Source organism: Balaenoptera acutorostrata, chromosome 18, assembly GCF_949987535.1.
Source record: "Balaenoptera acutorostrata chromosome 18, mBalAcu1.1, whole genome shotgun sequence".
In the NCBI taxonomy this organism is placed as follows: Eukaryota; Metazoa; Chordata; class Mammalia; order Artiodactyla; family Balaenopteridae; genus Balaenoptera; species Balaenoptera acutorostrata.
In genome coordinates this window covers 48,933,043-48,950,360 of record NC_080081.1, presented here as the reverse complement: position 1 = coordinate 48,950,360, position 17,318 = coordinate 48,933,043, and positions in this window count along the sequence as shown.

Here is a 17,318-nt window from a genome sequence, read left to right as displayed (position 1 = left end):
TGAGCCTTCATTGTTTCTATTTACATTTTAGTCAGGGTTACTGCAGCTGTCTCAGGGAGACTACTCCCTGAATCCATAGAAATAGTTTTACAAATAATATACTTAAGATAAGGCTAAAGATTAATCAAATAAAACCTGTATCCTATTTTTTGAGCTTTGTGAATGGTAAAAAAATACATATTCTGCATTTTCTCTTATTTAATATAAATTAATTAAATTTAACCTAAATATAGTGAGCCTCATGTATGTACGTTATAACAAAATCTTTTCAATATCGTAGGAGAATTGTGCTTAGGAAGCAAACCGCAAATCTTACCTGAGGCTTCATGTTTTCTACAAGATTCCAAAGAAATTTTCAAGCAGATATTCAGTACTAACTAAAAATGAAACACTGAAAAAGAAAATACAAAACTGTAACACATAATATTGTGAAATCTTATCCGATACTTACAATATCACCTTCACCCCAAAGTTGTGACAAGCAAAAATGTCTCCAGACATTGCCAAATGTTCCCTGAAGGATAGAATTGCCCTTGGTTTAGAACCACTGAAGATACATAAGACAAGATTAACTTTTTCAATATCTCTCCTAGTTTAGGGAGGAAAATGTGACCCAGTTCTAATCAATGAGATGTAAGGAAAATATGATGAAAAAATGCTGGAAATGAATGTCTTCCCTCAGGAAAGCCCCCCTTTTTTCTGTCTTGGTCACTGCTTTGCTTAGAGCTGAGGCTGCCATGTTTTAAGCATGAGAAGAAAGTCAAAAGCATACCTGGCATGCTGATCCAGAGCCCCAGTGCTCTGAAGCTCTTGCTCAAAGCCAGCATCTACCTATGTGCAGACTTCTAGCCATGAGAGAACAACAGTCCTCTACTACGCTGCACACTTTTGTTAGGTGTTGTCTTTCATGCAACTGAAGATATTCTCACTGCATGTCTGTAAACAAGCATCTTATTGTCTTTGAAACTCCATTTTCACAATTTTTAAATGTGAGTAATGTTGGCAACTTGCAGGAATTGTTGAGTGGATTAAAAATAATAATAATAACATGCATAGAGCAGGTGTGTCTGGCACATAAATTCCAGGCAGTGGTAGCTGACATTAATAATGGTTCAGGAAATGGTAGCTATTGTCATTTGACATGACATCATTTGACAAATAATAATGCCCTTTTAATTCTTTCTCATTCCTTCTCAATAATATCCCAAATTAGAGATCCTAGGACACTAGACTGCACAAAGTCCTAAAATGGCAATTCTTAATTGGAATTCAAAGATAACCTTCCTGAAGATGAACTTCCTGAAACAGTATTCAAAAAATGTAGGGACCTCTCTAGCAGTCTGGTGGTTAAGACTCTGAGCTTCCAGTGCAGGGGACACGGGTTGAATCCCTGGTAGGGGAACTAAGATCCCACATACCACATGGCACAGCCAAATAAAATAAAATTATTTTTAAAAAAATTTTTAATGTAAATATCCTACATTCTTGCACTCAGGACAGAGTCCATTGCTTTAATCAGTCTTTCAAGGGGCTCAGAAGAGGTTGACTCAAAAACGATTGATCATCAGCACTGAGGAGCTTCTTGGCTTGGTAGTATTACTGTAGGTAGTTCATGTAAATTCTCTGCTTTTGAGGAAAAATGTTTCAAGAAGTTTAGTGGGAAAAGAAAATATGCCTATTACAAACTTACAACTTGGGTGTCCTGATAGGAAGGAGGAGGCAGGCTCTACAAACACAGGAGTGATGTTAGCTTTTGAAATAATACAGAAAACGTCTCTTCAAGAAATTGCCCTCAAATACTGAGTGCCACAGAAAAGCCTCTTTCTTTAATGGATCTCAATTCTTATTAAAAGATAAAACTGGGAGATGAATGCAAGACTCTCCTCCTGAAAAGAATGTATTTGACCCTCCTTGGAAAATACAATAAGAATATTGAATTCTATAAAATAAGAACAAACCTAATTTGGATTGTATTTGCCAGGAAAAAGTCATGCTTTCCTGACTAATGCACCCATTTTTCTGCTCTGTTATATACCCAAGGGTTTAAGATAATTGACCACAAGTTTAGATAGCCTTCAAAAATATTATAAATAACTCATCTTAAAAGTAAACCTTCCTTTGAAGAATTAATCATTTTTCCTTTTATAAATCTGCCTTTGGGAAAAATACACTTTTCTTCAGAAGAAGCTATGGAAAGAAATGAACACAATTAGAGAGTGAGAGAGAAGACTAGAGATGGGACAGGATGATGAAGAGAAAAGCCAGTGATCAACCATGGGAAATGAGTCTAATCACGTGGAACACCTGTGAATTAGTTGTCCCGTTGCAACAAATGAAGACTTGATAGGATTAATTTACCTTATAGAGATAAGAAAGTTACTTCCAAAAAATACCTTAAATGAGAATGTAAAATTAAATAAACTTAATTTATGCATGAAATTAAATACATTCACTGATATATTATTACAAAGTGCCAATTCAAACAGGTAAGTGGAATAGCAGAAACTTTCATGTTCTTTTTTGGGATTTAATACAGTTATCTGGCATGTACCTTTGCTACACACTGCATTGCCTTCAACAATGCAACAGCCTGTTCCCCACACCATCTCCCTAAATGAGACTTGTAAAAATTCCCATAATATCACTGACGGTCATAGTCAAGTAGCAGAGATTCTAACTTTTTTTAGATCTGCAATCAGAGATACCTCAGGAATATTAACTGACTCAGCCCTTCAACAGCAATTATCCTTATTAAATAAAATCTGTATCAGCTGAATCTTTAGCACTGAAGAAATGAGAACTGCTGTGGCAAATCTGCAGTGTAAATCCATGGCAGTAACTGATTTTTGCAGGAGAATATTAATCAAGAAGAGTTTTAACTTTATCAACTCCACTAATGAAAAGACATTTTCTGTTACATATCACAAAAAGCCTGATGGGGTGAAGGAGTGCAAGCCTTAAGCCTCTAGATTTTAGCTGATGTATTACTTCTTCAAATTCACAATGCTTTTGAAGTGCCTCAGCTCTTAAACCAAGGAACTTGCACTACAAAGAAGAGAGGCACAGTGAAATTAACTTTTTCCTATCCTAGTAGATGGTATTATTTTTCTTGTCTTAGCACCTTCACATGACAGATGTGTAATCCTGAGGGAGACATTTTATACAAAGACCTGAATGGCTAATTTAGTGAGCAAACAAATTGTGACACATATCTTCTGCTCCTTTAACCCATCATCAGCAACTCTAATCAAGCTAGTCTGTTCCTAAGCTAGGACATTGCATTTGCAAGTTTTTTCTTGCAGTTGTATTATTTTCTTTAAATAATGCCTGAAAGACAGCAGAACAACCATACTGTCAAAATTCAGTTTCCAAACAAATCAAATCTCAAGATAACATATCCTCTTCTCTTCCTCTACTACTGTTGCATGTTTCTCTTTTTTTTTAAATTGAAGTATAGTTGATTTACAATGTTGTGTTAGTTTCAGGTGTACAGCAAAGTGATTCAGTTATACATAGATATGCTTTTTCATACTCTTTTCCATTATCATTTATTACAAGATATTGAATATATTTCCCTGCACTATACAGTAGGTCTTTGTTGTTTATATGTTTTATATACAGCAATGTGTATATCTGCTAATCCCAAACTCCTAGTTTATCCCTCTCATACTCCCTTTCCTCTTTAGTATCCAGAAATTTGTTTTCTATGTTTGTGAGTCTGGCATATTTCTCTTAACCTCAGTAAGCAATAGATCTTCATCTGTGAAATGACAATCCTAAAACTGCCCACCTCCTAGGCTTAGTGTGTTTATTAATTGAGATGGTGTATATAAATCCATCAGGATGCAGTGCCTGACATATATCAAGTGCACAATGCACATTAGTTTTTATTATTGTTTTTTTCTTGAGCAGAATTTTTGAGGGGAAAAATGATTATCTTCACAATTTCCCACTGTGATCACAGTTTTTATTTATATGTTTTGAAAAATAAACTAATCAGTGGGAAGAAGAAATAAATTGTATCTACACGTGTTTACTGAGAGATGTTTTGTCTGTGCTAAAGTTCACAGAAGGATAATTCACAAAGTATTGATGTGCTTCTCATTGCTTATAACGCCCTGGAGGGCAAAGCAGGTGTGATATCAAGGATTGCTTCTCTACAATGGGGCAAAACTTTCTTACCACATCCTTATCTCCCTCACTCCCAACAACTGGTTAGGGGAGAATTTGGAAAGTGGTTGGTGAATGCAAGTTCTGATGTTTGAAGGAGCCCTCTGGAAATCCCTCAGAAACAATACCAGATTGATAAAGTAATGCAAGTAATGAAGTAAATGGAGGAAGATGACAGGGTGGTCAGTGGGGGGATAGGAGAGTACATGGAGGAGCCCAGGATACAAGTGGTCAACACATATTTTACTAATGCTTATTATGTGCCAACTATTGTTCCAGGCACAAGATTATGGGAGAAAGGGTAGTCAAATGCATACCAAATGCAACCCTTATCCTTGATAAGATCCAAACTGACTGGCATGTAAAAATAAGAGGATGTATTTGTAATTAAGATCTTAATGTTAAAGTACAATGTGCAGATAACAAAAGGTGCTTGTCAAATGTATTAAGAGGTATGAGCTATACAAAGAAGCAAGTCATTTCCTGGGAGAGTGGAAAAGAGTGATAATTGAGCAAAATGTTAAAGGTTAGGTATTGCTTTATTTAGTAAACAAGGAGGGAAGGAAGATTTCAGTGAGAGGATGCAAGATGGGCTTGATGGATCTGGACATGGTATATATAAGAGAGATTGAAAATCAAGTTAGAAAGCCAAGGTTGGGTCCCAAATTTTGACGCTTTCTATCTCATGTCAAGGTATCAGGCCTTCATCTGGTGAGCAGTGGGGAATGACTGTACATATTTTAGCAAAGAAGTGACATGGTTGTACATTTGTTTTAGAAAAGTACTCAAGCAGCTGTGGGGAGGAATGAAAAAAGACACCACTTGAGACAGGAGACCGCCTAGAATCAGACCAAAGTGGTCCAACAGAGGAAGATGCTGGCTTGAGCTGAGAAGGAGACATGTCTGAAAGCTACATAAGATGGAAAAAAAAGAAGAAAAAATGGGTTCAATGGAGACTAAGTGTCAGGCTCAAATTAATGATGAGAGCAAAGCCAGGTTGGTCAGTTAGACATACTGACATTTGAATGAGACACACACAAAATAATTCACTGAGGCTTTTCCAAAAGAAGAATATCTTCTCTTTTATGAAGTAGCTTAAAAACACATATTGCTTACTCCCTTTGTTTCTGATTCATTCTTTCAGCACTTGCTAACTGCATACTGTTACGTAAAGCTGACAGAGCCATTACTTACCAATACTTCCTATCTTTCATCATGTGCCAAGCACTGTACAAAGAGTTTCATAAATATTAATGACTGGGCCACAAGGTGCCCAGACATTTGGTCAAACAGTATTCTGTGTGTTTCTGGATAAGATTAACATATGAATCAGAAGACTTAGTAAAGCAGATTGCCCTCTCTAAAGTGGGTGGCCCTCATCCAATAAACTGAAGACCTGAAAAGAGCAACAATGCTGAGTAAGAGGGAACCTCTCCTGCCTGTTTGCTGGAGCTGGGACATCAGTCTTCTGCCCTTAAACTGGAACTTACACCCTCAGCATCCCTTGTTCTCAGGCCTTTGAATACAAATGAAACTATACTGTTGGCTCTTCTGTGTGTCCGACTTGTTGACTGCGGATCTTGAGACTTTTCAGCTTGCATAGTTATGTGAGGTGATTCCTTATAATAACTATCTTGGTTCTGTTTCTCTGAAGAACCATTAACTAATAAAATGTATTAATTTACTCCTCGTAAAAATCTTTTAAGGAAAGTCCAGTCATCGTGATTTTAAGATGGAGAAAGTGAAACACAGAAGGACACACAAGATAAAGCCTAAAGTCAAACACGGGAACCCCACCCAGAGCTTCAGAGCCTCTGCTCTTAACTTTTACACTGCACTACACCACCTGTCCTCAAGGATATACATTCAATGACAGGGGCCAAGAGAGGGAGCATTAGTTTTTGAAGACAAAATTACACAAATAATTATTTAAAGTTGTGACAAGAGCCACAAAAGGAAACTCTAGGGTAATATAAGACCATATAAGACTCTGCCTGTTCTGGGGTTCAGGGAATGCCCCTTGAGAAAGTCCTGCTTTAGGAAAAACTGAAAGATACACAGGGCACAAGGCAAAGGCAACAGCATGTTTGAAGACCCCAGAAGAGAGGGTCAGAGTGGCTGATGTTAGGTGGGAAAGGATGGGGGTGTAAGAGGAATCTGGATAAGTAGCCAAGAGGCAGGTGATTCTTGATAAGGAGTTTTAATTTCTTGCTAATGTCAATGAGAGGTTATTGAGGGGATCTAAGAGGCCATGGATTGTAATAGAACTATTGGCATTTGAAAAAACCTTCACCTTTAGTGAGACCTGGGTCAAAGTGGGGTAAATGGTGAAGAAAGGACACATTAGGGGGCACTGCTGTAGTTTAAATGATCTTAAATACAGTAAAACGTGAAAGACTAGGAAAATGATCACATGCTTGAATGCCTTGCAATGTAAAATTCCATTAAAAATTCCTAAATGGTTAATCTACATTTCAACGTTTATCTCCCCAAGAATAAGAAAGTTTGTGGGCTGGCACTAGCCCATGGAGCACACTTGGATTAGTAGAGTAGGAAGACAGCAGTAGAAATGAGAGAAGTGGATGGGTTTGAAACCTATTCACATAGTAAAATGGATAGTACTTGATGAATTATCGGATTGGAGGGTTTGTATTGAGGTAGAGGGAACTAGCAAGATTGAAAATCAGATTTTTGACATGAGCTGTTGAATGAATCATGGACTTCTCTACTTAAAGAGGAAATATTGGGGGGAAGGTAGAAGGTGGACAGAAAAGAGAATGTACCCAGATCAGAGGTGATTTTTCAGTGACTGAAGATTTTGAGTGGGCAGTAAGATATATGGGTTTGGAAGTTCAAACATGACATTAATGAAAAATATTAATAATAATAAATAACAAATGTTGATAATAATCATTTATAAATAATAACACATTAATAAAATAATAATACCTCTGTTTGCATGACAATTTCTTAAGAAATTTAGACAGTTAGTTTTTACCATGGTATAGGTACTACTTTTAGTCCACTCTACAGATGAGAAAAGTGAAGCACAGAGAAGATGAGTACAGTTGACCCTTGAACTCAGGGGTTTGAACTGCACAAGCCCACTTATATAGGGACTTTCTTCAATAGTAAGTACCACAGTACTACACAATTTGTGATTGGTGGAAACCACAGATATGTGCAGATATGGAGGGCCAAGTATAAGTTATACTTGGACTTCCAACTGCATGGAGGGTCAGTACCCCTATCCTCCACATTGTTCAAGGGTCAGTAGTAATTTATTCAGAGTCTCACAGCTGAAAAGTGGATGCCCTGGGGTATAAAAAGAGCAATCTGAGCCCTACACACTATTTTTCATCCAGAATAAACAGCTAGATAAAAAATATAAGTTTGGGCTTCCCTGGTGGCGCAGTGGTTAAGAATCCTCCTGCCAATGCAGGGCACACGGGTTCGTGCCCCGGTCCAGGAAGATCCCAGATGCCGCGGAGCAGCTAGGCCCGTGAGCCACAACTACTGAGCCTGCGCATCTGGAGCCTGTGCTCCGCAACGGGAGAGGCCGCGACAGTGAGAGGCCCGCGCACCGCGATGAAGAGTGGCCCCTGCTCGCCGCAACTGGAGAAGGCCCTCGCACAGAAACGAAGAACCAACACAAACAAAAATAAATAAATAAATAAATAAAAATAAAAAGGAATCCTCCCCTCTGGCCAGTTTTGTTTAAAAAAATAAAAAATAAAAAAAATAAGTTTAAGGTATGAGACTGGGTCCTAACAGGGCTCTGTCTAAGCTTATGGGCAAATCATGAGCTATAACATTTTGTTGTTCAGCTTTGGGGTTTCCAGTCTTTAGGAGTGAAGGCTAGTCAGGATCAGTAGGCCAGAGGCATAACACTTACTATCCTTTTCATGGAGCAGATGACTATAAACTTCAAACATGAAATTTTGAAGGACGGAAATCAGAGATTAAAACATTTCATTTTTTTATTGAACTGTAGTTGATTACAATGTTGTGTTGATTTCTGCTGTACAGCAAAGTGACTCAGTTATACATATATACATACATCCTTTTTTACATTCTTTTCCATTATGGTTTATCTCAGGATACTGAATATAGTTCCCTGTGCTATACAGTAGGACCTTGTTGTTTATCCATTCTGTATGTAATAGTTTGCATAAAAACATTTCATTGTAATTACTTGGCATCAGTTTCCTTCTCATGTACTGTCTCATAAACATGTAAGTAACAATACAGCACTGTTGACGAAAAATATTGTTAGACGTAGATTCAACTTAACTTTGACATTTTAATATATAACACTGGTAGCTCACTCTTATTTATTAAGCAATACTGAGAATTTATAGCAATTGTCAATGGAAACTGGGTAGCCATTAGGGTGTGGGCTGTCAGAATTAATGCTCAGGCAATAGCAGATAGGTCAGGCTAAGGAGAGGGAAGATGTGCCAAGGCCCCAGGTAGGTTAGGGGTCAAAACCAAAGGACAAAGGTAGGCAGCCTTGACTTTGGGTTTAGACCAGTATGGGTTTGAGTCCAGAAGATCAATCCGAAATCTGTCCAAGGGACAGGAGGCCAGATGGGTGCACATAACCTGTAGCTGAGAAGAATTCACAATGATCTATATCAATCCAACCAAAAACAGCACCTGGAGGTCCAAATGGCAGACAGTCAACCTAGAGAAAAAAACAAAAAGGACAGAGTATGTCAGGGAGTGATTTCTAATCACTTTAGAAAGACAGTGATGAGCAACACAGGCTTTATATCCAAAAGGCTTGTGTTGACTACTATCGGCCACTTTTTTTTTTTTTTTTAACTTTGGGTTTATTTATTTATTTATTTATTTATTTATTTATTTATTTATTTATGGCTGTGTTGGGTCTTCGTTTCTGTGCGAGGGCTTTCTCTAGTTGTGGCAAGTGGGGGCCACTCTTCATCACGGTGCGTAGGCCTCTCATTATAGAGGCCTCTCTTGTTGCAGAGCACAGGCTTCAGACGCGCAGGCTCATTAATTGTGGCTCACGGGCCTAGTTGCTCCGCGGCATGTGGGATCTTCCCAGACCAGGGCTCGAACCCGTGTCCCCTGCATTGGCAGGCAGATTCTCAACCACTGCGCCACCAGGGAAGCCCCTATCGTCCACTTTTTACCTACTTAACCTTGGACAATTTACTCAAGTTCCCTAAACTTCACTTTCTGCTTCCCAGAGTTGGTAGACAACCAAGAAAACAATGTACATACAGTGTTATGCACAATATGCGGGATGTTCTAATAATCAAGAAATGTCCCTTCAGGCTGATGAACATCATAATGATGATGATATTCAGACAGGATGAGGTAGGTCCCCTGCTTGTGAATCATAATGCATTGCTAAAAGATAATATATAGATATTAGAAGGTCCTTTTTTCTTCAGTCTCTTTAACAAGGATTTTCTTTTTACCTTTGGATAATAAAAATGAAATTAAAGTTTGGTAAAATGAGACTGCCTTTTTAAGATCAGTCCAGCTGTCCCTACAAAATTATTTAGTCAAGACTGACCAGGGAAGAATATGTCAGAATTTTCCACCCTACTGTTGGGTAAGATGTAGCATAACTGACACTGAACTATCTAAGATCTGGAAGTCCAGATGCTTTGAATAAGCCCTGTCTCCATACTTTTCCCAAAGCTGTAGCCTTTCCCTAAATCCTCTCTGTTAGGCCAGTAAATATACCTGGGTGACTATCTTATTTTCTGTTGGTATTCCAGTATCTAAAGCTAACCCCAAGATCCCCACCCTAATTTGCTGTGGATTGCCATTAATCACCTACCCACTTTGATTGCAAGGTAAGCTGGAGGTATGGCAAGAATTAACTTATATGGAATAAAGTGTGGGACCTGACAAAAAATGTGAGAAAACAAGGTAACTTGCAGGCAAGAGGAGCTGAATTTTACAACTGACACTGAGAGACAGAGTCGAAATAGAGCTCCAGGGAATGCAAAGTGGGGGCAATTCTTTCAGGGTATTGAGCAGACAATAGGACTGGGACCCAGCAGGCTGACTCAGCAAGCTGTCTGGGAATTGAAAATGAACCCTGAAAGGTGATGGAAAAGTTGGAATGCTCATTGTTTTCAAAAATAATTTGTGGAAATTTCAGCCAATTTGTGGAAACAGTCTGACACTTCTCAGCTAATTTAGGGTATAAGGGAGATTAATTCTGAATCCTTCTTGGCCTATACATGGAGCTTCAGGTTTACTAGTGTGTTAATTTCCATGTGGAGACAGTAAAAGGGGAGCAAAACCTGGACATTTCTTGATATACTTTTGAAGTATTAAAATTTGGAAAAGACAGGGTCAAGTGCAATTCTTGCTAGCTCCAAACTTCTTGTACACATGCACACAAATACAGTCACACACTCATTCACATACTCATAGTATCTTTCACTCTCCCTCTCACACACACCTACACAGACACATACACACACACCCTTTCTAGATGTTTATGATGATTCAGATCAAGTGTGAGGTTATTAGATTCTGTCCCTGGCTTTCCCTTCAGCTGTCAGCCTCAAAGATAAATCATCTTACTATAAATTCTATCAGAATAATCTTTCAAGTTATTAGAATTGTGATTGAAAAAATTGTGATAGAGTACATCACTGTTTATCAAAACAGTTGACAAAGATTCTCATGTAGAATGAGAATTAAGGAAGGCTGTAGTGATAAAAGTTCTTTGAAAGAAGAAAGGCCAATGAATTAGTAACTGGTTTAATACCATATTCAAAGAATAATTACAAAGAACATCATTCAGCTTGGGAATCTGAACTAAACTAAAGTATAATCTGTGATGTTTATTAAAAGCCTTATAGCTGTGGACAACTTCACTCCTCGAAGTCTTTATTTCCTTAACTCTATAATGGGTATAAAAACAACAGCAACAGTAACAGTAACCTTCTTTATATGGTGGTTATGGTTAAATGAAAGTTTATTAAAAGTTCTTAGCATAATGAGCTATCTTTCTTGGCTCAATTTTTAAAAAATCTTTTGAGTTTTGCTTCTCAAAGGTAAAACATATCACCTTGAAAAGATGTCCATTTGATGGAGATGATATAGAAAAGAGTCAAATATCAGATGGGTGATTGGATGAAAAAACATTAAGATCCATCAGCTTATGAGTCTACAATTCCATCCCCAAATTATTACACAGTTGTGGTTAGAGGGATCTTTCAGCAGATGGCAGGTGTCATGTCACTGGGGCTGAAGAGACTATGAGTGTTCCACAATGGAGCAGTTAGAAAGTCTTCTGCTCAAGTAGAAAACTCCTCCACTCAAACTGGCTCAGTTAATAAGAAAATATAATTATTTCAACCATAACAGTCCCAAAATAGATAGGAATAGCTGATTTAGTGCTTTAGAGATAGTATCCAGGAAATTTACTTCTTCTTCCATCAGCAGGGTAGCTTTCATCCTAAAGTGAGTTTTCCTCATGGTCCTAAAATGGCTGCCAGCAACAACTGAGGAAGCATGTTTTCTGTTTCATAAGATTTTCCCTCTCAACTGTCCTTCCCTTCAATACAATTGGGTCATTTAAGGATATAAGCTCAAACTCACCTCCAGAAGGTTAACAGTCACCTGGGGATTTCCAGGCACTGACTGGCTTACACCAGTTAAAATGCACTCTTGGATGAGTAAATGGAATCAGCCTTGCAGGAAGCCTGTGACTATGAAAAGTAGAGGTCAAGACCTGAGGCAAACAGATGTTTTTAGAAAGAAAGAAGAAATCAGTGACTTCTAGCTAGGCAACAGGGCTCATTGTAGATGATAATTTCAAAAATAAGATGTTGGATAAGAAAGAATCAACGCATACCCTAAAACTAAGTAATCTTTGGAATAAGAACAAAATAAGGAAAGAATTTGGTCAAGTTTAGAAGGATACAGGATATAGAAGCAGGTGGACAGTATCCAGATGTTTATATAATTATTTTCAGCCCTGAGGCTCTTCATGTAAGAGTAAAAAGATAAAGAAATAATGCAACTTAAATAGTGACAGGCACATATTAGGCACTTAATATTATTTTTCAGTACATATTATATAATTGAAATAGGAAGCATTTTTTCTGAGTGCTCACTTTGTGACCATGTTAAGTATTCTGTATACATTATTTCATCAATAGAAATTTTTGACTGACTGAATAAATAATGAATGAATCAATGTATTAGTGAGACAATACATATACAGAGGAAATACTACCAATCATACCTCATTCAAGTTTCGCCTTTCTGTAAAGTTGGTTTAGAGAGGTTGTTAAACATAAACTGGAACATGAACTTGGCTATTGAGTAGCCGACAAAACTTGTGATAGAAACACAACGCTGAAACCCAGATAGAGAGTTAGAGGAATCTGCAGTAATTTGGGGATATAGACCATAATAATACTCTAGAACATTTTACAACGCCCCCAAAAAACGGAAACTTTCCGATCAGTTTGCATGATGGTTAAGACAAAAGGAGAAGAATATTCAGTCGAAAGAAATGTTTCATTTAAATACATAAGTATTTTTCTCACTGGAAAAGTCAACAAGATTTTATAGTGAGACCTTAACAGTTCTTAATAACTGGGTCCTTTTTGTGATTTGGACTTGAATCTATAATAAATACCATATAATACACTTATACACTTATACCAACTTTGGTAAAAAGCAGAATATCAAAGGAAGGCATATGCACATTATACCCACAACGTCTGTTCTTCTGGCTCTGGGGCCCTCTTGCTTTTTCTTGCCAAATTCTATCTGTTCTCTGTCAATGTCCACTGGTAGTCTGACAAAGTGCTGGGTCTGCATAACCCACAGCAAGCAGTACAACAGTTCCCAGAGCAGATTTCTGACAGATTTTCTTCCCCTCCAGTAATAAGGCTTGTACTACATTTTGTGCAGAGTGACATAACTTAGTTAATATTTCTAGAGCATTTTGAAGATGAAAAGAACCATATACAAAGTTTTACTATTAATTTCTGTTGCTGTAAGGATCAAAATAAGCACAGAAACACATTAAGCTCAACTCATAGAAGCATTAACGTGTTGTGGAGCTGGTCAGGATGCCTGACAATGACAAAACATTGCATTTGCCTTCACATTTGATGAAACGAACAAATCAGTGTTCTGGAAAAAAGTAGACATTTATCGTAGTCGTAATTTGCATTTTTAACAGGAGTCCCAACTATTTCTGTTTTCTAGTTGAGGTTGGAAACCCACATTATTAGCTAATACCTACATTCCTAAAAGAGTTTCTTCATTCTGACAGCAGGTAATGCTTTCACTCAAACAAAATGTTAGTTACAGTTACCATATCTCTGAGATTTAGATTAAATTGGTTCAAACTGTAGGAAATCCAAATTTGTAAAATTTGGAGGATTTATGTTTCTTCTTTTCACCTCTGATTAAGTTCTAATTTTTGAAAAAACCTCCCTATTTCTATCCTCACATGCCACAAGTGTTTGCTGATATTAGATCAGGAAATTCCACCTATAGTCTTCAGTACAACCCTACTCTTTGATTGTTACAATAGCCCCCAGTCTTGCTCTGGCAGTGCACTAACTTATTGCTTTTAACTATTTTAAATTCAGACAAAAGACTTAACTTAGGCCTTTGAGGATATTCTGTCTGTTCAGTTGAATTCTGTGTTTTCACCTTGTCTACCTTTACTGTTTCATCTCATTTTCCTTTAAAGTACTATCTGTCAATGTATCTTTGTTTTATTTATTTTCATGCACCTTTTTATTCTTTCCTTTTCAAACGTGAAACAGGATGTGCCAGCATAAGATGAGAAGTCAGGTTCATTGCTAGCATATGCCAGAACGGTACAATCAACCCCAATCAAAACTGGGCTCCTTGTTGGACGATAGTGTCACCTCACTTCCTGAACAATTCAGGTGTATCATGATAGAGGTAAAAGTGCATAAGATCTAGGATGAGAAACTTTACTTAATCTCTGTTTAGACCCTTGTTAACTGTGACCTCAATCAGGAAATTAACTCCCTGACTGTGAAATGAAGACAATGATTACGGCTCTACCTACTTCATGGGAGGGTTGTCAAGATCAGGTAAAATCATGGATCTAAAAGTGTCTTGAAGACTGTTAAGTAACTGTTGCTCATTTGAGAAAGTCTATAAACCAAAAAGCTATAGTTTCAATGTCACTGGAAATTGATTAATTCTCCCACTTATCTCTGGACCAAAGAAAGGACCAAGTGGGAAAGTGTAGAAAAGAGCGGCACTTCAGTGAACAGTAAGCGAGATTGTGTGAGGACAAAGCCGAAGCAAACACAACAGGGTGCTGGGCGCAGAGTGGAGAAAGAAACGGGCAGCAACAGCTGAGCCACTGGATCTGGCTTAGACTGACATTAGCCATACCTCAGGACTTTTCAGATAAGTGAGCCAGCACATTCTTCATTTTAATTCTGGTTTTAGTTGGATGTTTTGTCCCTTACATCTCAAGGAATCACAACTGACAAAATATATCTGTTAATTGTGAGTACAAAAGTATTATTTTAGGTTCTTGGATTTAGAAAGATAAATCCAAATAATTTGACTTAAGAGGAGGGTTGTGTTTGCTAAAAGCATATTTAAAAATTGCAAATATGTTCAGACAACTCTTAATTTAGACAGGGTGAATGAGAACCTCCCTGGGGACGATTATCCTTTGGAATGCTATAGAACTGGGTCCCTCAACAAAATATCCTTTATGAGAGGAATGTGGGTCTCAGATGAAGCTATTCCATTGTTGACCATTGCTAAATATCTACCCAATTTTTCACCTTGTGCTTTGTGGAGAAATTTTCACCTTACTGGGAAAATATTTGAGAACAATGTAAGCCTTTGTCAGCAGTATTGATCTACAGTTAGGCTTTGATTCTATAGACGGGAATCACTATGGGCCAAACTATGTGATCTCAGCACAGATCTCAGGCTGTGAAGGTTCCTTCAAAGTTTGAACCATACCACTGTGAGAATCAGAGCAGGTAGGAACATACTCTCAACATCAAATTCCAATCAAAAGCCAAGAAAGAGACTTGTGTCCTAGCCCTCCTTCTTTTTAATTTATGTCAAAATAATTTGATACAGCTTTCAAATGATCTGAATGAATATCTTCCTGCCACAAGAAATGAGAAGACAAGCACCTACTTCTGTGCTGATGACATGGATTTCTCATTAGGTTTGAGGAGCTGCCTTAATAAGCCACTAGCCTGCTGGCTAAATACTGTCAGTTTAATATCTACTGTGCTAAAACCAAAATTATTTTTGACAGACACTCCCAACCTGCAGATAAAAAGTGTGAGTGAAGTCCATCCAACAGGATTATTAATTTAGCTGTCTGGGCTAGTGGTAGGAGTGATACAACTTGCAGTTAGCAATCCAAGAAACTCATAAACATTAATTTATTACATCTTTGTTGAAAAAAATAGATTCCAAGTGCCAGATTCTGTGCTTAGAAGAATCTGAGGCTGCTTAATGATGAAGATTTAGTCCCTGCCCTTAAAAAAACTTATATTCTAATGCTGAATGCCAAAATCATATAAGTTATCTAGAGTCATACTATGGTATAGACACTAAGGGGGAAAAAAGTCACTCTGTTCAACACTTACTTTGAACAGACAATAAGTAGCAAGAAAGTATATGCCTTAGTTTATTATAATATACAAGTTCAACAAGTATCCTTGACTAACATGAATCTGACCCTTTATTTTAGTAATTTTCTTTGTATATGTTTCTTATTTCAAGTATCCTCAAATCTCTTTGATGTTATTTTAAATATTTTGAAGAATGGATAAGGTATTTTGTATCTCTGCCTAACAGTATACCTTACATAATAAGGTCACCTCTTGCATGTCTTACATTCTATTCAGTAAAAACTGAATGAACAAAAAAACTTGTTACAAACAAGGAAAAAGGCAAAAATACAACTCACCTCATGGGTGGAGAAGGACCAGCCATCAGGTTTAGTATGAAATCATTTGGGAAAGTGGTGTTTGACAGAATCTCTCATGATATTTCTACATGATATTCAACACAGGTAGACTCATAAATGGCTGAACAGAGTTGACTCATGAACTATGTTCAATCTAGAAACCAACCTCTAAGGGCAAGACCAAGAAGGTGTCCTTGGTCTTGTCCTGTGCAGTGTTTTTAATCACAGATCAGATGAAGCCATAGAAGCCATATTTAGTATATGTTCAGGATGCAGTAATCTTAGTGAGATGGCTAAATTTTTGGATAGCAGAAACATGACATTTAAAGTTTTCATTTAAATTTCACATATCCCTGTTTGATTCAACAATTAAGTATAAAAATTCAGGCTGGAAGAAACTGTAATTGCTTGCAATTTGAGTAAAAACATGGAATCAGTAGGAGCCATTCTAAAAAGAGGAACAAGGCTATAGTGTGAGCCGTCTATGCCTTTAGTTCATGGAGTTAACAAACTCAGCAGTGAGCAGGGAATGGGGGCATGGGTGGTAATGGGCTCCAAAAAACATGTCTATAAAAATGCTGAGAATGTGGAATATTTAGCTCGGGGAGAGGAGTGCCTGATTGAAATCTACAAATATTTGAAAGTCTATTTTGTGTAAAGGGAAGTAGACATTCTAAACATTTTCAGAGGTTAAAACTAGGATCTGTGAGCAAAATTATAGAGAGGCAGATTATATCTCCATTTAAGAAAGACATTTAAATGATAGAGACTGGTAAATGTATTTCCTTAAAAGAAGAGAGCATTGGGAAAACTTGATAAAATGTTGAATGACCATTTGTCAGGACATTGTGAAAAAATGTCTTAATTGTGAAAGAAGTAGGACTTCATAACCCCTATTTTTTTTAACTCTAAAAGCTCATGGTTCTATATTTTGCATAATTCTTGGTATATCACAGGTCTCATATAGGTATCTGCCTACTAATTTTATTATCTTAAGTACTAATAAGTATGTGTCTCTTTTTTAAGGAACAGATCTTCAGATCTTACGTCCCTATTCCTACATGGTATTTGTTTCTATTCCTTAGGAAGGGGTTAGTTATGCTGGAAACACATGGTATTAATAGTTCCTTAGCAACTGATAGAACGTCCCTGTAACAAAAACAAAACAAAACAAAACAAACAAAAACATAAA